This window comes from Carlito syrichta, unplaced genomic scaffold (genome assembly GCF_000164805.1).
Source record: "Carlito syrichta isolate Samal-C Ts95f unplaced genomic scaffold, Tarsius_syrichta-2.0.1 Scaffold232137, whole genome shotgun sequence".
Lineage (NCBI taxonomy): Eukaryota > Metazoa > Chordata > Mammalia > Primates > Tarsiidae > Carlito > Carlito syrichta.
Window position 1 is genome coordinate 180198 of NW_007176233.1, and position 18234 is coordinate 198431.

Sequence of the window (18234 nt, forward strand, 5' to 3'; positions counted from 1 at the left end):
CTGTGGATCCCAACCTTATGCTAATGTGACTAGTCCAACAACACATTGCAAGGATCATCCACCATGACCAGATGGGCTTTATTCCTGGAATACAGGACTGGTTCAATATTCACAAGATATAAATGTAATTCAGCACATTAACAAGTGAAAAACCAAAAACCATTTGATTTTCTCATTAGATGCAGGAAAAAGCATTTGATAAAATCTAGCATCCCTTCTTAATAAAAAATCCTTGAACAACTGGGCATCAAAGGAAAAGTCCTCAAAACAATAAAAGTCATCAATGCCAAAGCTGCAGTCAACATCATGCTTAATGGGCAGAAGCTGGAAGCATTCCCCCTAAGAACTGAAACAAGACAAAGATGTCCACTCTCATCCCTCCTATTCAGCATAGCACAGGAAGTCCTAACCAGAGCAATCAGGAAGGAGAAGGAAAACAGAGGTATCCAAATAGGAAAACAGAAAGTTAAGTTATACCATTTTGTGGAAAACATGATTCTATACCTAGATAACCCTAAAAAGTAGGTCAAAAATCTCCTCACACTGATAGATGACTTTGGTACAGTCTCAGGGCAAAAAATCAACGTGCAAAAAATAGTTGCATTTCTATACTCTAACAACAAGCAGGCTGAGAACCAAATAAAAAACAAAATCCCATTTATAATAGCCACAAAAAGTGAACCTTGACATCCACCAGATAAGTGAAAGACCTTTACAGTGAAAACTACAAAGCAGTGCTCAAATAAATCAAGGATGATACAAGCAAATGGAAAAACATCCCCTGCCCATGGATTGGAAGAATCAATATTGTCAAAAATGTTCATCCTATATAAGGCAATCTACAGATTCAATGCAAGTCTATCAAGTTGCCAATATCATTTTTCACAAACCTAGGAAAGACAATACAGAATTTTATAGCAAAGAGAACAGAAAGGAGCACAAATAGCCAAAGCAATACTCAGCAAAAGGAACAAAGCTGGAAGTATCACACTTCCAAACATTAAATTATATTAGAAGGCTACAGTAACAAAGATGGCATAGTATTGGTACAAGAATAGGCACATAGACCAATAGAAAGGACAGAGAATCCGGAAATAAAAACACAGTCCCTCAACTAACTCATCTTTGACAGAGACATCAATAACAAACATTGGGGAAAGAAAACCATATTTAGCCAATGGTACTGGGGAAACCAGATTTATAAAATGGTACTGCATGTTAGCCATATGCAAAAGATTGAAACTGGATCCCAACATATCTCCAGATACAAAAATCAACTCACAATGAATCAAAGACTTAAATGAAAAACCTCAAACTATTAGAAGAAAGTGTAGGAAACACCCTCCAGGACATCGTAGTAGGCAATGAATTCATGACCAAGTCCTCAAAAGCTATTGCAACAAAAGTTAAGATAGACAGGTGGAACCTTATCAAGTTGAAAAGTTTATGCATTGCAAAATAAACCACTAAGAGAGTAAAGAGACAACCCACACAATGGGGAAAAATATTTGCAAGCTATGCATCTGGTAAAACCTGAACACCCAGGATCTACTAGTAGCTCAAATGAATTGAAAGGAAAAAAACAGCCCCATTAAAAAGTGGGCAAAGGACATGAACAGACACTTCTCAAAGGATGACATATAAGCAGTCAACAAATACATGAAAAAAATACTCAGCTTCACTAATTATTGAGAAATGGAAATCAAAACTACAATGAGATAGCACCTATCACCAGTAAGGATGGCCATCGTTAATAAGTAAAAAACCAGCCGAGCTCGGTGGCTCAGCCTGTAATCCCACGCCTTTGGGAGGCTGAGGTGAGTGGATTGCCTGAGCCTGCGGGTTCGAGACCCGCCTGGGCAGCAAGACCTCATCTCTACAATAAATAAAAAAAATCAACCGGGTGTGGTAGTGCATGCCTGTAATTCCGGCTACTCAGAAAGCTGAGGTGGAAGGATCACTGGAGCCCAGTAGGTCAAGGCTGCAGTGGCCGGGAGCGGCCACAGCACTCCAGTCTGGGCGACAGAGTGAGACTCCAACTCAAAAAATAAATAAATAAATAAGTAAAAAACCAACAGGTGCTGGGGAGAAAATGCTTCTACAGTGTTGGTGGGCATGTAAGTTAGTTCAATCTTTATGGAAAGCAATTTCTCAAGGAACTAAAAATTGAACTTCCATAGGATCCAAGAGTCTCTCTCCTGGGTATATACCCAGAGGAACATAAGTAACTTTACAAAAAAGACACCTGCACACATATGTATTGTAGCACTATTCACAAGAGCAAAAACATGGAACCAATCCAGATACCTGTTGAAAGTGGACTATATAAAGAAAATGTGATCCCTACACATGATGGGATATTACGCAGCCATAAAGAAGAACAAGATCATGGCCTTCGCAACAACTTGGATGCAGCTGGAGACAATCATACTAAGTGAACTAGCACAGAAACAAATAACTGAACACTAGTACACTAGCACAATGGTGGGATCAACAGATGCTGAACACTGCTAGAGGAAAGAGGGAGAAGGGGAGGGGGGCATGTAGCAACACAATGGGTACCTGCTCCACTATCAGTGAGGGAAAGAACGCCATCTAGAAGCCCAAACCGCACCTGCATGCAACCTACTTACGTAGTCAATCCTCATTTGTACTCCACAACTCTAAAATAAACAACAGCAACAACAACAACACTGCATTAAGGGCTGGGCGTGGTGGCTTACCCCTGTAATCCCAGCACCACATAGGATTTCAAGACTAGCCTAGGCAACATAGTAAGACCTTGTCTTTACCAAAAAAAAAAAAATTTTGCAGGTGTGATGCTGCCTGCCTGTGGTCCCAGCTATATTCCCAGCTGTCTGGTTTGGCATCTGACACGTAGCAGGTCCTCCACAAAAAAATTATTGACAAAATGAACAAAGGGACCAGAATTAAACATACCAGGTCTGGTCTGTCTGGCCAGAACCTCTTCCCTCCACACCCAAGAACCTCCATCTTGGGAAAACCCCCCTATATGTGGGCTTACACTTCAAGTGACTGCCAGTTTGGCCCTCTGCCACCGCCCAGGAAATCAGTTCACCTTGACATCAGCTACCTTTGATTATAGGCCCCAAGGCCCCATATCTGGGTACAATTAGAACTTTCTCTCCTGGTGTGAGGGGTCCTCAAGGTCTATCAGCCAGCAGTGGCCAAAGAGGTGAGTCTGTCTCTGTTGTTCCTAAAGTTACTTTTCACGACTGGGAATAACTTCATTCTGGGCCATGCATTGGGACTCCTGAAGCCACATAGGATCCCCTCCAGTTTGGTCCTTGCTGCAGCCCTGGAAAATGGCTGTCAATGTTCCCAGTGGGCAGAATAGAATGCTGAGGCTTAAGGAGGTGAGAAAAAAACCTAGTGGAATGACCAGTGGAACCAGAATGCAGACTTCTAGACTCTAAGCTAGAACATTGGGATTGGACATGGAGACTGAGCCAGGTTAAAGGTCATCACATTGCAATGGCCTGGGTCACTGTGGAGCAGTTTCCTAGCTGGGGTCAGAAAGCCCACCAGGGATCACCAAGGGTTGTTGGAATCTCTACAAAAAAAGAGACCCAGGGACAAACCTGTTCAGTTCCATAGGGACAGTTCTGCAGTTGCTGCATCAGAGGCTTCTGCAGGAATGTCTGCACCTGGTCTGCTCTGCAGGGCCTGGGGTTGAGCAGGGAAGGAACTGGGGAGTGCAGAGGGAGGAACTCAGGGTAGGGGAGACATGAGGTACAGAGGCAGGAAGGATGGTGGGGAGTGGAGGGGAAGTCCCTCCAGAGGTAGAAGGAGCCTGGAGACACACCAGGGAAAGAGCTGGACGAGGGTAGGGCTGGACTTCTACTCCCAGACATTGACCAGTCCTTTCTTCTGGACCTACCCCACACCCATTAGGGGACCCTCAACGGGGTTGTTTCTATCATAGGTGAATGAGCCCCTACAGAACTGGCCCAGCTGTGCCCATTTCTCATCACTGCTGTGGAAACGTCTGTGTCTGCTTCTCTGTAGGAATTTACTAACTTCTTCCTTCGTCCACGGTCATTTACACCCTTCAGGGCATGTCTGTGGTTCTGGGACTGAGACCACCTATGTAACCATGACAGAGCTGTGGTGGACCTTCTTGCCCAGGAGGAGGAAGGTATAAACTATGAAGAATGTCACTCAGTACTTCAGGAAATTTCTACAAACCAATAATTCAGGTAAAGGGTCGGCTTTACAGAGCACACAGTTTTCACCTTATAAATTGCTCACTTATCCAATAAATATTTACTAATCAAGACTTGTTTCAAGACCTTTCTTTCCTTGTGTCCACCATTCCTGTGCAATCATGTCCCAGATGTGCCCCAATTCTGGTCAGTTTCTTCCTTGCAAGACTTATCTCAAATCATTCAAGTGCCAATCCCCATACCTTATAAACCTCTTCTATATTCCTTCCCTTTCTGAGAGACTAAAATACCTCCATCCTAGGATTATTCTCCCTTAATACTAATGGGTATGGAGTTGCAAGAGTAACAGGGCTTGTTACTTGTGGGCTTTTGGGAGCTGACCGTTGGTTGTTAAAATGACCCACTCACTTTTCAATGGGATAAGCTGAGCCTGGGGTGGTGTAGGAACTTGCTCCGCATATTTCAGAAATGCAAGGGCAGAGGCAGGGCTAGTAAGGTACAGAACACATGGGATTCTCTCCCGCTCAGTGTGACCAAGCAGGAGGGAAGGCAGGGCTGTGTGGGGCAAGATGTGTCGAGCAGGGTTGCATCTCACTTCTCTATCTGCCTATGTCACTATGAATCATGCTGCTGTCTCACACCTGACAGTAATAGTCAGCCTCATTCCTGGCTTGAGCACACTTGATGGTCAGGGCAGCTGTGTTCCCTGAGTTGGAGCTGGATAAATGCTTAGGAATCCCTGAGGGTCACCTATTATCACCATAGATGACCAGCACAAAGACCTGGCCTGGATTCTGCTAGTACCAGTTATATAATAGTCATCTACATTTTGCCCCAGGTAGGTGATCTTTGCTTTCCCTCTCATGGCACTGACATTGAGGCTGGTTGAGTTAGCTCATAGGAGGACATGAAGCCTGCAAGGAGAGAAAAGGGAAGAGAAAAGTCTTGAAACCAAGGAGTTCACTCCCAGAACTCCCCCCTTTCCTTGCCTGGACACTATCCAGGCATGAAAAGTTCTCAGGTCATCTGTGAGCACAGAACACCAAGTGGGGGGATTTCAGCTCCAGCAACCCCTCCTCCTGCAGCAGATTCATGATCATTCTGCCCACCATAGTCAAGGCCCTGCTGAGTTCAGAGTCAGGGCCAGGCTCATTCTCAAGCTCTGGGGCTGGGCTGGTAGGTGGGATGGTAGCATGTTCACGATTCAACAAAGAGGTGATATTATCCACAGAGTGCAAAGAAGAGATAAATTTATCAGCTTGGGCTGGAACTAGCCAGATTTGCCTGCATCATGACACAAACTGCAGGCAGCCTCTGGATGCAGCAGGAGAGGTAAGTGAGGAGAATTCAGGCGTTATGACTCATGTTAAGAACTTGGAAAGCCTGCTGAGACTCATAAGCCTCTAGTCCTTCACAGGAAAATGGATGCTTTGCCGAGACCCATGTGGAGTGGTGCAGAAAAAAAAGCCCTGAATGGTGCCAGCTACCATATCCCAGGCAACTAAACTCTTGCTGCCAGCTACATTCTAGTTGACCTAGGATGAATGGGCTCCAAGGGCAAATTCCACTGTGGCAGAAAGTTTCTGGCTAGTACTGGTTGCCATGAGAACATCTGAGGCTCTGAGGCCAGCTGTACTTTGACATTCAGATGGCAGACTTCCTGGGCTAGGGTGGGGCATTTGGGGTGGACTCAACGCCATAGCAATCTTTCACTCCATGTGCAAACTCTTCTGTATAACCTCTGCACAACACTGAAATATTACCCCAGTGACTGGGTACTCCTTCCCAATCCCCACTGGGATAGTCATTCATGTACACTGATGGGAAGCTTGAACGCTTTCCCTCCACATCCCCTAGAAAGCTTAAGACACACAGAGTTCTTGGGTAATCCCCACAGCCACACCCACCACCGAGGTTGACTGAGTACTTCCAGAGGGGCAATACAGGTCAAACAGAAAGCTCACAGTCACCAAGGCAGTTGGCTGTCACCTTCATGTGTCATCTCCTGGCCTGAGGTCATCTAGAACAACCCATTACATCTGATATAATACCTCAGTTTTGGGGAAGTTCTAATTCCAGACCCCAGCTCACACCCTGAGCCTCTACAGGTACCCAGCATAGTACTACTACAGTTGATAATTGAGAAACTTATCACACTAAGGTTATTTATAACCAAGGGAACCCTACAGTGCCTACATAAGCCACCCTCCAGCCCCAAATTAGAGAAATAGACTACTCAAATTAGAAGAAATCAGAAAAATAATTCAGAGAATATTTAAAAATAGAATTCTCCAACACCCCCCAAAAGAGCACACTAACTCTTTGCGATGAACCATAACCAAAAGGAAATCTTTATAATTCCAGAGATAGAATTCAAAAGGTTGTTTATATAAAATTGCTCAATGAGATTCAGGAAAAGGTTGAAAACTAGCATTGAAAGAAAGACTAATCAGGACACAAATGATAAATTCTTCAAAGAGATAGATGCCTGAAAACAAACAAATGAAACAAGCTGAACTTCTGCAAATGAAACACTCATTTAGAAAAAACAAGGCTTTCAAATTAACCCAATCAGGCAACAACAACAAAAAAAGAATCAAGAGGATGAAAAAAGACATCCCAGAAGTGTAAGATTATGTAAAACATCCACAACTAAGTATAGTAGGTGTTCTTGAGGAAGAAGATGAAGCAACGGGTTTGGAAAATCTATTTGGGGAATAATTTTTTTTTCTTAATTTTAAGGATGGGAGTGCACAATTCAGGATTAGGTATACAAATGTTCATTAGGCAGGTACCCTTGTTGATGAGGTGTGCCCCTCTCTCTCCTGGCAGTTTCTTTCAACTGCCAACCCCACCCCAACCTCCTTTCCTGCTAGTTTCCCACTACTGCTAATCTCTTATAGCAAAATTGCTCAAGATCCTCTTATGAGTGAGAACAGATGAAACACTGTTCTTTGTTTCTGTGGTAGATCACTGAGTATGATAGACTCTAAATCCATCCAAGTTGCTGCCAAGTCTATATGTTTGTCCTTCCTTATAATATTCCATTGTGTATATGTACCACATTTAAAAAATCCAGTCCAACTTCAAAGGGCAGCATGGTTGGTTCCATGATTTTGCTATTGTGAATAGAGTTGCTACATATATGCATGTGCAGGTGTCTTTTTGGTAGAATGATTTGAATTCCTCAGGTTATATTCCCAGTAAGAGAATTGCTGGGTCATATGGAAAGTCTATTTCCAGTTCTTTCAGAAATCACCACACTGTCTTCCAAAGAGGTTGCACTAGTTTGCATTACCACCAACAGTGTAGAAGCAATCCCTTTTCTCATTCCAGTTTTAGTATATGTGCTGCTGAAGTAGGCGCAGCATTCTTCTTTCTCCATAGTTTTGCCAACATCTGTTGTTTGTTTAATTAATGCTGGCAATTGGGTTAGGTGGTATCTCAGTGTGGTTTTGATTTGCATTTCTCTGATGATTAGTGAGGTTGAGCACTTTTTAATGTCTGTTGGCTGCCCATATATCTTCTTTTGGAAAGTGTCCATTCATGTCTTTTGTCCACTTTTTAATGGAGCTGTTTTACTTTTCTTTCAGCACATTTGAGTTCCTTGTAGATCCTAGATGTTAGGCCTCTGTCAGATACACAGTTGGTAAATATTTCTTCCCATTCTGTGGGCTGTCTCCCTGCTCTCTGGATGGTTTCTTTTGTTTTGCAGAAGCTTGTCAGTTTGATGAAGTCTCACTTGTCTATCTTATCTCTTATGGTATGGGAACTTGGGATTTTGATTAAGAATTGGTTGCCAGTTCCAATTTCCATAAGGGTGCCTCCTGCATTTTCTGAGATTCTTATAGTTTGAAGTTTTACATTTAAGTCTTTGATCCATTTAGAGTTAATTTTTGTGTATGGTGATAGGTAGAGGTCCTGTTTCAATCTTCTGTGTGTGATCTGCCAGTTTTTCCAGCACCAATTACTGAATACGTTGTTTGGGGAATAATTCTGGGAAAAGTTCCCTAGCCTTGCCAGAGATTTAAACATCTAGATACAAGAAGTGCAAAGAAGCCAGACTCGGTGGTTCAGCCTGTAATCCCGCACCTTTGGAGGCTGAGGTGAGTGGATTGCCTGAGCCCACAGGTTCGAGACCTGCCTGAGCAGGCGAGACCTCATCTCTACAATAAATCAAAAAACTAGCTGGGTGTGGTAGCGCATGCCTGTAATTCCGGCTACTCGGAAGACTGAGGCAGAAGGATCACCAGAGCCCAGCAGGTCGAGGCTGCGGTGGCCGGGAGTGGCCACTGCACTCCAGTCTGGGTGACAGAGTGAGACTCCAACTCAAGAAAAAAAAAAAGTGCAAACAACCCCTGGGAGATTCATTGTCAAAAGGTCATCCCCAATGCATATAATCATCAGGTTATGCAAAGTTAATGTGATGGAAATAATCTTAAGAACAGTGGCACAAAAGCATCAATAAACTTACAAAAGTAAACCTGTCAGACTAGCAGTAGACCCCTCAGCAGAAACCCTACAAGATATTGGGGTCCTATCATCAATCTCTTCAAACAGAATAATTGTCAGCTAAGTATTTTGTATCCTTTGAAACTAAGTTATTCCCTCATAAATGAGGGAATAATAAAATCTTTCTCAGACAGGCAAACACTGAGGGAATTTGTCACCACTAGACAAACTCCATAAGAAATACTCAAAGATTCCAAAGAAATACTCAAAATATTGAAACAAAAGGTTGAAATACACCAGTAGGAAAACACTGGAAATCATAAAGCTCACAGGGCTTGTGGAACATAAGTACAATAGAGGGAAAAAATAAAGCCACCAGTAACAACCAGCCTGGTGAATGGAATAGTATATGTCATTATTAACTAAATATAAATGACTTCAATGCCCTGCTTATAGGATATAGACTGGCAGAATGAATAAAAAAATACAATCTGAATATCTACTGCCTTAGAGAGATCACTTAATACAGAAAGACTCTTATAGGCTCAAGGTAAAAGGTGGAAAAAATATTCCAGACAAATGGAAACAAAAACTGAGTAGCAGAAACCATTCTTATATGAGGTAAAACAGACTTTAAATTAACATCAACAAAAATACCCAAGATGGTACTTATATAATGAAAGAGTGATCAATTCAATAAGAAGATATAATAATTATAAATATATATATTCACCTAACACCAGAACTTCCAACTTTATAAAACAAATTCTACTAGACCTATGAAAAGAGATAGTAAAATAACAGTAGGAGACTTGAACACACTACTAACAGCAATAGACAGATCATCAAGGCAAAAAGTCAGCAAAGACACATTTAGTTAAACTGTACCACACAGTAAATAGACTTAACAGACATCTACAGAATATTTCATTGCAAAATTACAGAATATACATTTCTCTCATCAGCTCATGGAACATTCTCCAAGACAAACCATATGTTAGGCCACAAATCAAGTCTCAATACATTAAAAAATTAGAAATCATATCAAGCATATACAGCCCACAGAGGAATAAGACTAAAAATTAACTCTTAGGTGAACATGAAAGACCAAATAAAAATATGTAAGTTAGATCATCTGCACCTGAATAATACTTGGTCAATAAAGAAACCCAGATGGAAATTTAAAAATTCCTTGAAATGAGTGACAACAGTGGAACAAGTTATCAAAACCTCTAGGACACAGCCAAATATGTGCTCAGAGGAAAATTTATAACACTTAAAGCTACATTAATGAAAACAAAATATCAAATATTGGCAACCGAATGTCACACCTCATGGAATTTTAAAAAATGAACAAACCAAATCCAAAGCTACTAGAACAAAAGAAAAGACAAAAATAAAAACAGTACTAAATGAATTTAGAACAAACAAAAAAAATACAAAGGATCAGTGAAACAAAAAATGGTGTTTTTGAAAAGAACAGATTCTTTAAGAAATTAAGAGACAAGATTCAAATTGGCCCAATGAGAAATGAAAATAGAGGCATTACAACTGGTATGATGGAAATACAAAAGATCATCTGAAATTATTATGAACATCTCTGTGCAAACAAATTAGATAATTTAGATGAAGTGGGTAGATACTTGAAAACATACAAACACCTAATCTTGAATCAAGAAGAAATAGAAACCCTGAACAAACAATAATGAGTAGTGAGATTGAAACAGTAATTAAGTTTTCCAACTAAAAAAAGTTCAGAACCTGAAAGACTCACAGCCAAATTCTACTAGGCTTTCAAAGAAGAACAGTTACCAATCTTACTGACACTATTCTGTAAGATTAAAGTGGAAGACTTTCTCCCTAACTTATTCTGTGAGTCCAATATCACCTTTATACCTAAACTAGGAAAAGACACAAGAAAATTAAACCACAGACCAATATTCCTGATTAATAGAGACATAAAGATTCTCAACAAAGTATGAGCAAGCTGGCTGGGTGTGGTGGCTCACACCTGTAATCCCAGCACTTTGGAGGTGGAGGTGAGAGGATTGTTCTAGTCCAGAGTTTCAAGACTATCCCAGGCAACATGATGAGTCCTCACTTCTACAATAAATTTTTGAAAATTAGCTGGGTGTGGTGGCACATGCCTGTAGTTCTAGCTACTTGGAAGGCAGAGACAGAAGGACCTCCTGAGTCCAGCAGATTGATGTTGTGTTAGCTGTGAGTGTACCACACTACACTCCAGCCTGGGTGACAGAGTAAAACTCTGACTAAAACAAACAAACAAACAACTCTCAGTGCACAAACAAATAAAAAACAAGCAACCAAAGGCGATGAGCTGGTGCTCCCAAGCACTCACTTTGCCAAATGGTGAGAGAAAGAGGAAAAGAGCATATTTTTTTTAGCCTTGAACCTAAAAGATGTTCATTCCAGGGAAGGCAACAATAGACCTGGGGAGAGGACACGCGTCAGGAAGCTCAGGTCTTACTTCCTCATCTTGTGGGAGATGAGGCACAGAACTACAGCATAGGAACAGCAGCACTGACCAACCTCATGACTGGGCTACCAGGAAAACTCAAAGAAGCTAAATTGTCAGACGTGGAGCCTGGAAACTGACGTTGGGGTTCCAGATTTTGATTCTTGACCACACACCTATGTTGCTTGTGCTCATTCTGTTGGATCCAGGAGACACGATGACAATCCCCAATGTTGCTGTTGCTTCAACACAAGAGATGGTGACCGACTGTCAAGAAGTGCAGGAGATGGAGGGAGACTAAGTCAGAGCAGTCCGAGTCCAAATTCTGAAGGGAGGTAAAAACTTGGAGCTGAGAAGCTACATGGTCAAACCCCAGGGAGCCAGGTGCTATGGTTTGCATGTTTGTCCCCTCCACACCTCGTGGTGATATTTGAACCAAACGTTGGAGGTGGGACCTAATGGGATGTATTTAGATCATGGAAGCAGAAACCTAATGAATAGATTAATGCCCTTCTTCAGGGAAAATTCTCACTCTGTTAGTTTCCACAAGAGCTGTATATTTTTTAAAAAGCCTGGCATCTTACTCCTGTCTGTCTTACTTCCTCTCTTGCCATGTGAACTCTGCACACACCAGTTTCTCCTCACCTTTCATCATGAATGCAAGCAGCCTGGAGCCTTTACCTGATGTAGATACCTTATCTTGAACTTTTCGACCATCAGAATTATGAGCCAAATAAACTTTTTTTTTCTTTATAAATTACCCATTCTCATGTATTTTTATAGCAACAGAAAATGGACTTAAACTACAAGGAAGGATGGAAGGATGGAGAGGTCAGCTGTGCTTCCTGGAATGTGACTTCCTTAGGTGAGTCTTAGCTGTACTTGTGAGGAGGGTGAATAGGAGTAAAACCATTCAAAGTGTGGTCCTTGGAGGACAAGCAACATCAGCCTCAACTGGAAGCTGTTAGACATTGAGAATCTGGGGCCTCAATCAGACCTCCTGAGGCTGCACCTGTATCTCAATAAGTCTCCTCAGGAGATTTGTGATGTAATATGTTTGAAATTTCAGAAGCTCTGGTCTAAGCCACAATGGAAAATCTCACTTCCACTGCTTTTGACAACAAGCCCTTGTCTCCCTCAAAGACCTTCCTAGGTTACCTGGGTGTGATGCTTAACTGTTCTGCTCTCATCAAACTAAGCTTGATTCTGGTACTAGACCTTGTCATGGTGTGTACAAAATGTTTAAGAACAGTCATTTTTACGATCTACATGGGTGATGTATTGGGAAGGAGACAATATCCCTATGAAATGTCAAAATAGATATAGATAATTCTTAGCTGGATACAGTGCCTGCAATCTCAGCATTTTGGGATTGCTAGGCAAGCGTTCATGTGCAGGCATCTTATCTGTCATTTGATATTAAGGAAGTTTTGGTAAATATTTTTTTAAAGGTCTACAAGCTGGAGAGTCTTGCAATAAGTCTTGTAACAGGAATGCATGTGTGAGGGCTTCTTATTCACAGGCTCCCTGGACTCCATTTTGTGAGAGTTTTATATAAGTGACTCCATTTTGAGTCCAGCAACATTCACATCTCTAAAAATCTCCAGTATCCTCACCCCATTACCACAAACTGGCCTTAATATGTTGTCAAAGCCTCAAGGGGCCAATTGCAACCTCTATGTATTTTGTGTGTGTGTGTGTGTGTGTGTGTGTGTGTGTGTGTGTGCTATATATGCAGTTGACCCTTGAACAATGAAAGTTAGAGGTGCTAACACATTGTGCAGTCAAAATCTCCATAAAAATTTTGACTCCCCTCAATGCAACTATAAATAACCTGTTGTTGCCCAGAAATATTACTGGTAACATAAACAGTCAATTAATTCTATTTTTGTATTTTGTGTGCATTATATACTATATTTTTACTATAGAGTAAGCTATAGAAAAAAGTTATTAAGATAATATGAAGAAAAAGAAAATATACTCGTAACTCTTTAAGTGGAAGTGGATCATCTTAAAGGTGTTTGTCTTCATGTTGGGTAGGCTGAGGTGGAGGAAAAAGAAGAGTGCTGCTCTTCCTGTCTCAAAAGTGGCAGAGCTAAAAAAAATTCATAGACTTATGCAATTCAAACTCAACTGCATAAAATTTTGTGTATATTTTGATATCAAAAATAAATATTTCAGCCTAAGGAAATACAGCCCTTTTGGACATTGTTACAAACCACATGGATGTATTGAGGCTGGAATAATATAGCAATGGGATGTCCAGTTAGAAATGCATGGTTTTAGGCAAGCTCCTCAGGTCCCCTCCCACTGTGGGAACTTTTCTGTCCTCTCAATAAATCCTGCTTTCAAAGAAAAAAACAAAACAGAAATACATGGTTTCTACCATTTTTCTTGTTTTCTGACTGAATATTTCCAGTAACTCTTCCTCACTAAGTACCTGCCTAAATCCTAAGCCTATTTTCTATTCTGTGAACATGTAGCTTGTCAAGGAAGTGGCCTTAGACTATCAGAGTATACAGAAACCGAAAATTATAATTCTTTGACATTTATCAGAAAGTATCCGCATAGCTAAGTATAAGACATTCAGAGTATTATTCAACTAACTTTCCATTCTATCTCTGCACCTGTAATCTTATATTTTATGATGTCTCAAAAGACTAAATACAACAATAATGTATATCTTCTTGCATTTCACATGACTTTGATATGATCATGTGGTTATTCCTTTTTTTTATTAATATGATGCCTTATATCAGTTGACTTCTAGATATTAAACCATTCCTGCGTTCCTGGAATAAATGCTATTTGGTCAGATGGACACTCATTTTTTATATGCTTTATATGTCTTCTAAGAAATTGTGTGTCTATATTCAGAAGTGCTATCGATCTAGAGATTTCTTGTAGTGTATTTGGTTGGTTTTTGCATCAGGGTATCATAGACCTCACATAAAGAGTTGATGTGTGTTTCTTTTCTTCTATATTTTGGAAGATTTTATAAATAATTTGTATTAATTATTCTTTAAACATTTGGTAGATTTCAGCAGTAAAGTCCTCTGTGCCTGGGCCATTCTTTATGGAAAGTTTTTTACTATAACTTAAGTTCTTTATTTGATATATGTTGAATTAGGCTTTCTACTTCTTCTGGAGTTAGTTTACAAATATTAAGAATTTACATTTCTAGGAATTTGTCTATTTCATCTAACTTTTTGTCTTCTGTTATTCATAGTATTACCTCAATTTTGTGTTTCTTTTTTCCCTTTTATTTTTTATTTTAAAGATGTGAGGTACAATTCAGAGTTAATTTTTTATGTCTTTAATTTCAGTACTTGGAGAATATGCCATTTTTTAAAAACTCAACAAGTCTTTTTTAATGGTTTAACATGGACAATGTTTCATGTGTAGCTTCACAACCCCAGGACTGCTCAGATAATCAAGGAACCTGCCTGAAGCTGGTTGTGATGATCCTGTAAGCAGTGTCCACACGTTTTTTGGACAACACACTTGATGGGGAATGAAAGGGCAAGAGACTCTTAGACGTCAGTTTATTTATGTTCTGAGACTTTCACTTCACTGAGATAAAGAGAATCAAAGGGAATTGATCTCAGAAAGGAGTCATTAACCAAATCAATTATCAAACTTACCTCTTAGGTTGTATCAAAATTTGTCTAGATGTTTTAAAATTGTGCTTCACAGGCAAATGAAGATTCCCTTAATTTTGTGTGTATCACCAACGTGTTCTTAAAGCATCACCCATGTAAGACTCCATGGTCATGCATCTGGAGTTGAGTAGGGGGACAGGAGCAGGGAGTGATCGGTGCATGGTCATAATAATCTCATGCTCTCAGACACAGGAATCTGCCCACAAGTAACAGAGACTGAGTGATTAAACCACAAACTCTTACTGTAATCAGAGGTGACATTTGAGACAAGAAAGATTTGTAGCTTTGACTTCTGATCATTGCTAGAGCTATTTTCAGTTCTTCACCAAGATAACTTTTTTCTTTCCTACTGAACGCAAATAGATTATAAATGCAGCAGCATATTTAGTAAAAAAAAAAAAAAGCAGCAGGAGCCACAGGACAGCAGTACAGGTTAGAGAAAGTACAGTTGTTTTCACAAGGGCAAGGAGGGCAGGTGTATTACAGAGGCTGTTTCTAAAGGTGAAAACAGTCCCATTTCTGTTTTGCACAGACACAGCAGCTCTGAAAGTCCAATGAAAGTGGAGTCTAGAAATGTATTTGGTAATGGTTTTCTTTGTCATACAGGAGCTTTGATCAATTATACATATAAGACCAAGACATCTGTTCAAATTTAAAATTCTGTGATAGACTGCAATAATTACTCAGTATCACACTAGCATGGCATGGGGAAGATATGACAGCAAACTAGACTGGAGCAAAAAAATCAAAGCTATCAAGAAGATGATTTGAAAAGATGTCTGATGACAGGCCTAGTTCAAATTTCTCAGCACCAAAACTCAGGATAGGGTTTACCTTTGAGTTACTTGAGAGTCAAAGAGTTGGAGGTGCCAAGATGGTTTGGGCTACTGGGTAGTGGCTCTTTAGCATGTCCCTGCTGTGAGTGTTCCTTCCCTCCATCCCTCCAGACAGGCCTGGATGGATCCCAGGGCCTTCTGTTGGACCCACTGTCCCATGGTGCCTTCCCTTTGACATTGAGATGCTGCCCCAGTGGGGAACTCTGAATTTTCTCTGACCTCATCTATACCTGCAAAGATGTTAGGAACAGTAGAAGATCAACTCAGGATGAGGTCTGGCCACCTCTTCTTGCCTCTGGATGCAGCCCCGATGGACAGTTTGGCAGCAACTGCAGAAGCAACCCAGATCTAGAACAAACAAACCAAGCTGCTCTCAGATTCTTAATGGACTGAAACTACAGGATCACAAATATATATTCTACTAACATGATAAATTTTAGGAGTAACCGTTATGCAGCAGTAGACAACTAAAGCACTATGGTAATATAAATAAATTTTGCTGTGAATATTTAAGGTATACAACATGATGTTATAGAACACATATATAGCACAATGGTTACTTTGTTTTTAAAAATAATCTATTTAATAGAAGTGTACTAAGTCTAAACTCTAATAATGGCAATGTTTTAAAACTGGTCTGCAGAATTCCAGATAATTTAAATATTGGACCCAGGATATATCTGAATGTTTTTAAAAGTTAATTCTCACAGATAGATTATTTGGGATTTCTGTTAAAAATTTATTGACAGCTGGGCTCAGTGGCTCGGCCTGTAATCCTGCGCCTTTGGGAGGCTGAGTTGAGTGGATTGCTTGAGCCCGCGGGTTCGAGACCCGCCTGGGCAGCGAGACCTCATCTCTACAATAAATAAATAAAAAATCGGCCGGGCGTGGTAGCGCATGCCTGTAATTCCGGCTACTTGGAAGGTTGAGGAGGAAGAATCGCCGGAGGTCAGCAGGTCGAGGCTGCAGTGGCCGGAAGCGGCCACTGCACTCCAGTCTGAGCAACAGAGTGAGACTCCAACTCAAAAAAAAAATTATTGACTCCCCATGGAAATGAGATATGCTAGATTTCAATCAGAAAAAGGGATATACTCAAGGTTACTCTTCCCTGGGGAGCCACTTTGGAAACTCCCTGTGGGGAGACAGTCCACTTTTGGGAGTTTCTGAAACAGGGGTCAGTGATGTGAGAGAATGGGCGATACTGAGACAGCATAGTCTGTCACTCAAATTCTTTCAGGTTCAGTAACCTGAGTTTCTAGGGCAAATAGTAGGGACAATAAAAAGAAAAGCAGCATCTTCTTCTTTGCTCTTAATCACTTGAGAACATCTTCAGATCTCTCCACAGTGGTCACTGCTCAGTGCAGACATGCAGAGGAGTAACCAGCAGGGAGGGCATACTTACAAGAGCACAGTGGACACAGAAGTGAAGAAGACATCGTTTCCAGAAATTAGCCGTGATGACTTCTGTCCATACTGACTCATAGAGTTTAGTAACTGGGAGGCCTTTAGAGTAAGGGTGTCCCTGCATAAATCAGGATTGCACCAAGCAGTCCAGACCTTATCACTATGTTGCTGCCTAAAAATCTGGAAATAGTTGCACATTCCGGGACCACATGTCACAAGCAAAAGGAAGCTGCCATTGTTCTAGACAATAAGCCACAGAGCACATTTCCTTTTGGACTTCATGATCAGAAAGGAGAGGATCTGAGAGAGGAGTGAATTCTTAAGGCCATGTTGAAGGAAGACCCCTTGATAGGATGAGGAACAAGTACTAGATGATCAGGAGGCAGCACTCTTGGAGAATCTCCACCATGACCTGGCATCTGCTCCTCTTCATCTTCTTTGCTCAGAACAAGGAGAAATCTATGAGAGCAGGACAGGTCTCATTTTTCTCATTTCCCCATGACTGAACCACTGTGCAGAATGCCACTGCCTGCATATGAACCGCAGTAATAATCAGTCTCATCTTCATTCTGGAGTCCAGAGATGGCCAAGCATGCTGTGTTGCCAGACTTGAAGCCAGAGAAGTGATCAGGGACCCCTGAGTGCCGATAACTGACACCATAAATTAGGAGTTTGGGGGCTGTGACCAGATGCTGTTGGTACCAGGAGACAAGGTCATAACCTCTGATGTTATCACTGCCTCCACCACAGGAGATGGAGACTGACTCTCCAGGAGCCCTGGAAACAGAGAGAGGCTGAGTCAGGGCAGACTGGGCCCAGGAACCTGAAAAGAAAACATTGTGGTAAGTCAGCGTTCCTAGGTGAGCCTGAGACAAAGGATCAGCCCAAGGGTCCCTGAGGTCCCTTCTCTGGAGGCATCACCTGTGCCCTGAGCGAAGAGGATAAAGAAGAGCAGAGGCCAGGTCATGGTGAAGATTCTTCAAGAGTGTTGCCTCCTGATCACCTAGTACTTGGCCTGCTCCCAAGACCTGTCTTATCCCCACTGCCTCAGAGAAGGGAGGGGCCTGTATGCAAATCAGCTTCCTCAGCTGCCTCCCTTACTCCACTATGACCTGGGCCTTGTCTACAGAGACTTCTGCATTCCTGGACAGGACTTCACTGAAGAGATTAAAACTCTTTGCCATGAATTTTCTAAAGGTTGAGCTCATATGTCCAGG

General features: G+C 41.3%; 1 pseudogene; it reads right to left on the reverse strand.

The window, feature by feature from the left end:
* Positions 1 to 17984, reverse strand: part of LOC103253465 — a 40679-nt pseudogene extending 22695 nt beyond the window's left edge.
* Positions 17985 to 18234: the final 250 nt, after the last annotated feature.